The 6,263-nt window shown below is 30.3% G+C and overlaps 1 long non-coding RNA gene across 1 annotated transcript; it reads right to left on the reverse strand.

Annotated features, from left to right (window-relative positions):
• Positions 1 to 1,431: 1,431 nt before the first annotated feature.
• On the reverse strand, positions 1,432 to 3,289 carry LOC148272304 (uncharacterized). The gene is made up of 3 exons (XR_015824877.1): positions 3,141 to 3,289; positions 1,981 to 2,435; positions 1,432 to 1,905 (listed from the first exon to the last, which is right to left on the reverse strand). It is a non-coding gene; the product is annotated as an uncharacterized LOC148272304 (long non-coding RNA).
• Between the last annotated feature and the right edge of the window lie 2,974 nt (positions 3,290 to 6,263).

Raw genomic sequence — 6,263 nt, forward strand, 5'->3', positions numbered from 1 at the left:
TGAAAGATAGAGAATAATGTTTGTGCGCGTATAGTAACAGAGCTTTTACATAAAGTTGTTTTATAGATTTTACATTAAGATTTTCGAATATACCGAGGGAGCTAGTTCTGATTAATTAATAAATAAATAATCAAAATAAACAACCTCTTGAATGACAGCAAAAATAGATTGGCAAAATAAAGTATCAGGGTAACATGAAGCTTGCAGATAAATGTTACTTTTCTGTAATATCATTGTGGTTGACTGCACTTCGTCCTATTCTAGCGGTATGGGACTCGGCTATGATCCTGGTTCCCACGGCAGTTCCTCTCTCTCACACCCGCCCGGTACTGCGCAGGCGCGAGCGGGACGGCGTTCAGCACTTCCGCGTGTCCGGACGCTACTGGGCGCACGGTCAGTATTAGGGGAACTATGATAATTGAATTTGAAGCGCATAAACGGGGAGGTAATATTTGCAACTTCATAAAAAAGTTTAATCAAACGTGGCATGAGGAATTTTAGGTGAGAGTATAAATTTAACCCGCCATCATAATATCAACTTTTATTTATAATCGTCACGAATGTTACTCATTGTATAAAGTGATCAAAATTTGAATATCCAGTGATGAATCGCAAGCTTTTTTTAAATTAAAATGAGTATTTAAATTCTTACCCAATCATTAAATTTTTAGAGCGTTTTCTGAAAGTTTGAAATAACTTGTGCCGAAATTATTTATTTTAAAATAGTATATGAATAGTATATGATATGATTTATTTTCTACCGCTTGCGAGATAATTCGCAAGCGGTAGAAAATAAATCATTTCATAAAAAGGTATAATCTTATAAACATATCTGTATATGAGTTACAATAATGTTTTGTTTTTTTAATGTTTTTATAATGTGCGTAATTTCTTTGCGATGTTATGACTCTCCAAAAAAGGGACAAGCTGTAAAAGATTCATAAATGAAGAAGTTCAGCGTTACGGGAAATCGGATACAAAAAATGTTTCTTTCCGCGCGGTTAAAATTACTGCATCAAATCGTGCGGGAAATTTTCTTGAAAATGTTTGAAAAATATCATAAAAATTATTTAAATAAATAAGAACTACTCTGGACGACGTCACTAACTCTTTCGAATAAACCAATGGTACGGTATTGTGATAAATTTCCGGTTAACGGGAAGCCAATTTACCAATCAGTAGAACTCACCAAAAAGAACTTGTGACGCTACACGCGGAATAATTTAAAAATTACAAAACTTTAAATATCATACTGCTGATTAAAATAAATATTAAAAAAAAAAAAAACTTACAGAATTTCAATTCTTTTATAGTTGTAACTAAATAAAAACCTCTAAGTGACCAGGATGTTTATGATGAAAAAAAAAACACTTACAATAACAAGTTAATAAAGATTTATTTTTTCTTTTACATTCATTAAAAAACGTACAATATTACAAAATATTTAATAATAATCATAATTTTTGGTTTTCAAACTTTGGTATCGGTTTTGTCATACTTATAAAATAAATATATTTACATTAATGTTTTTATGCATTTTCCGATGAGGTACGTGTCCCTGGGATTAGAGTGCCGACGAAGTGCTCTACGCACCATTAGATGCGGGAAAGAAAATGACTGTTTTTTTTCCTCACATTCTTAAAAATCTGTGTAAGTATTTACATAAAATGAGTATATTAAAAAATATATTTAAACTGATCTTTAAGAATTCTTGGTGAAGTTTATCGTATTATATTAAGTTGATTTATGCATCACCTTCTTTTATGTATTTATATTTAAAAACGTTAAACATGTGAAGCGGATTATTATTTAACACTGTCGGATTTGTCGTAAAACAATTTCTGTTTTATAGAGGAGGCTCGGGATATTATTCATCCCTATCTCCTTTTCACTCATCCCTGTCATCTGCTGACTTCACACTTTATAAATAATACATAAAAAATATATAATAAATTATAGTCAACTGTCTGATACATACACCTTAAAAAAAATACTTCTCACTACTTAAGTGTTACTAAACTTTCAATTGTTTCGTTCCAGATATTTTCAAAATTTTCCTTATCATCCATGTGGTTCTCAACCCAGGGTCGGCTGTTCCTTGTCTCGTTTGTCCCTGCAATCGAATGATGATTAGACCTCAATTTATTGACATTGTTTTCATCAGTGGAAGATAAGGAAGCGTCAATATAGTCAATCTCTTCGGAATCGTAGGCTGAATCGTAGCTACAGTTGACGTTTTCATAAAAAGATGGCGATCTTTGTGGTCTAATTTCTTCCAAAGGAAATGGTGCGATTCCGGAGATGTTACAAGATATGTCAAGTGCGTTTTTTTCTTGGTATTGCCTTCTTCCGTTAAATTCGTTGGGGGAGGTATTGTCGTGTCTCGGTGAGTGGTGAACTTGCCTTCCTCTGCGCAGGCGCAGGTGTCTAAATACCTGTAAACAAAGATAAAAAAATGCCTTAAGTAAATGTAGTTCGAATTTTACAAATTGCTCAAAAGTTAAATATTTTCATGGGCAAAATATTCACATAAAACCGTGACGCAATAATTCAAAGCTTAACATATAGTAAATAAAATCATATGATAATTGATCAGTTTGTTTTATTTTAATGATTAATTGGATTTTAATTATTTCATATTCATATAAATGTATAAATGGGCGAAAATATTTACGTGCTCCAAAATTATTAAGAAAACGTAATACAGAAGGAGAAATTGTTACGTTTATTTATTGTACCCATAAAATATTATTACAGAACTCTTTATGTTTTTCAAAATACCAATATAAGAATGCTATTTTAAAAATAATATAATACATCATTTTAATATTAGCCAACGGTTTTTGAAAAACAGAAATGCACAGTAAATAGACGTTTTGTGATCGAACGTTTTTGTTTTTTTTTTTATTTATGAATGGATTGGATATGTTAATATTATATATTAAATATAATCTTGAGCAATGCAGCGTACACCTTTAATTTTAAATCAAACTTCGGTGCTTAATATTTTTTAATATAACGTGATTTTTGAAAATTTCGTACGATATAACACAACGACTGTCAGGCATCTGTCAAAACAAATTGAAAAAAATCAAACATGAAAAAAACACAGGATAAATATTAAAATAACTTCGGCTTACCTTCATACACTTTCTTCCCGCGAATTGAACAAGGTTTCTAATTGACATCCTATTTACACTTTTAATAAACTTTCACAACAGTTTATCTGGTGTCACACGCGCATGCTTCTCCAATGAGAGTCTGACAGGAAATGCTTACAACTTGTCCACCCCCCTCCCTTATAGAGTCTCCCCTCCGATCTAATAAATAGGGAAATAATTGTATTAATATGAGTTTGTGCGATTCGTTTTATTGCGTGGGGATGTTGAATGGGAGTATGTGCAATTCGGTGAGAAACATTTTGATAATGTAATTGGACTACAATTCAAAAACCAAAACACATGCTACTTGATAAAATTATTTTTGTTATCATCGCCATAATCATTTCAGTCTTTCAGTAAGTTTTTTAAAAAAACTGTTAATTATTATTATTTTTTACTTAGATTACAAAGGTGTCTGCGTCGTATCTGTTATTTTTAATTACTTATTTGATAAATAAGCAATCAACCGTTATATAAAGAAATGAGTAATTTTTTCATATTTTTTTTATTATAAAGTAATGCATAGTAAGATAAGACTCGTGTTAAGGCAGACTAAGAAATATGTTCATTTATATAATCTTTATACACACACACACACACACACACACACACACGTGTGCACCCTCATAAACATACACACATATACATGCATGTATGCATATATATATATATATATATATATATATATACACATACATATTCACATACATACATATATACAAACAGATATATATATCAATATTATCTTTCTTGTCTTTGTATTGTGTAGTGCTTAAAATGTCGTGGATAGTTTATATATTGGTAAATATTATTAATCTTGCAATGTAGTTTAATAAGCTTTTAGGTTCTTTTCTTTCTTTAATAAACCACTGGGTTATTTTGTTTTTTAAATGGTAGTTAATTACTAAACATGCAATGCTATAATTCAAATGCACCGTCACAACGCTTACATTTCATACTTCAGTGGAGACGATTTGTGAGGCTTACTGGAACTTTAAATAATTTATTTTATAGAGCATCTAAGTTTTAAGTAAGCTAAAAAAGTCTCAACTTTTAGATTGGAATCTTGAAATTTTTTTCGCAGCTTTGTCAAAATAGAAAATTACATTTCGAGACATTAATTTATTTATTATTTATTTGACGGACTTATGCTATCCATTCTAACGATGGTAAATACAATTTCTTATAATAAATACAGCCACTAATAAAATAAAATAAAGTTAAACAGAATTAAAGCTAGGACAAAAAAAAATTACTACCTCAAGACAAGATCCGGTCTATCTTAGTGAATTTTTGAATCTATGAAGACTTACACCAAAAAAAGTCCAGATCATGTCTCGAGTTTACAATACGACACAACGGGACATTGGTGCATGCAAGCCATAGTTTGTGCTGTGTTGATCGAGCACATAATTTAATTCATTTAATTTATTTGTTGTATTAGCAACTAAAATAATATTTTTCTAAATAATAAAGCTAATCAAATAATAATTCAAGTTTGATTAGATAGAAGAGTAATTATATTTTATTTTTATGTAAATCCGTATTTTTTGTTAAAAGTGTCACACTTATTAGTAAAATGTATTTTTTACAGCTGCATTAATAAAACAATACAAAACAACGGTTAATGTTGGTAAACTAAGTAAAATAAGTATTGCGCCTTAAGGTTGGCAATCTTTTTAGCACTAAGATCTTATAAACGCGGCACGGCGGCTTTATATCCGAGCCAAATAAATCAGCTAAAACCACAATAAATGAAGCAGTATAGCTCTAATTGGGGCCATATCATTGTACTTGTATGCAAATCATCGCGGAAAGTAAATAATGGGTAGGGGAGTAAAGTGTGGTGAAATAGTCCCCGGTACCCACGGGAACATCTATTTTCCCTAGGAATTATTTTTACTTCCAGTTCACACGGATTTACACTCCTATACTTATAACTTGAGTGCAAATGAAACTTTTGGCACTTTAAAGGGTAGAAAAAAGGCAACAGATAATATATTTTGATCAGTTTAAGGAAGTATTTTATGTAGACAATCACCGGATTTAACCGGTGATATATTTTACGTGGAGAAAAGTAAATACTTCAGCGGGAAAATCAGGTTGATTTTTAAATAAATACAAAAATACTATTTAGTGTACCATCATTAAAATTTGTCTTCTTGATTAACGAGTATATGCGCAAAAAATTAAAGTAATTAGCAATAATTGTGTACTACGTCAATTCCGACGAGCTAGGTATGCATAAACATTTTTTTTACAATCATCATATCTTAAAGCTTTCCTAAATATTACCTGGAGCATCCGATTGATAATCTTAGCTCTATTCGTTGTATAAATCCAGTGGCTATCTATATTCTTTATTACGCATCATTTGGAGCAGATTGTGGTTAGAAGAATGAGACGAGCATAAAATGACAAAGTGTACGAACATAAAGTATTGTAAGAGACGAGTATTTATGTGTTAGTGTTGTTTAAAAAATGCAAACATGCATTTCGCAACGTTGAAAACGTTTTTTAAGATTTATAAATTTATTTAATTGACCAAAATACATTAGATAATAATGATTTAAAAAATTTAATTGCACTAAATGTGCTTAAGGTAAATACGAGAGGAACATTTTTGCTATTAAAAAAAGGAATAGCTTATCATTTATGGCACGTGTCAGACGTAATCTCCTAATAGTTCTTCCCACGAGAAAGTAGTTTTCAGGTTAGTTCTGTGGGAGTAGACAGAAATACCCACGGGAACTTGCCGCCCTAGTTTGTACACATTTAATACACGTTTTGTTCCCGATTTGCACTAAAGGGGTGTGAATACCATAAATTAATTCTCCTATATTTTCATAAAATTTCCCATATATTAAACATGTTTTTTTATTTGAAAATTTATTTATAAACCTTTACGAATTATTACATTCATTTTACAAAAATAATATAAACATTTTTTATTCATACTCTGTTGTTTAAAACAATATTTTTACATTTTTTGAAAAAATTGTACGAGTCTTTTGTTTAGTTTTGTCTGGTAGTTTATTTATTGTATAAGTTCAGTCCCTAGTTTATTCGTCTTGATTGTCCTTGTCTTATTTTAGAAAGTTG

The sequence above is a fragment of the Micrasema longulum genome, unplaced genomic scaffold (assembly GCF_059751315.1).
Source record: "Micrasema longulum isolate JH-2025_06_02 unplaced genomic scaffold, ASM5975131v1 h1tg002384l, whole genome shotgun sequence".
NCBI lineage: Eukaryota > Metazoa > Arthropoda > Insecta > Trichoptera > Brachycentridae > Micrasema > Micrasema longulum.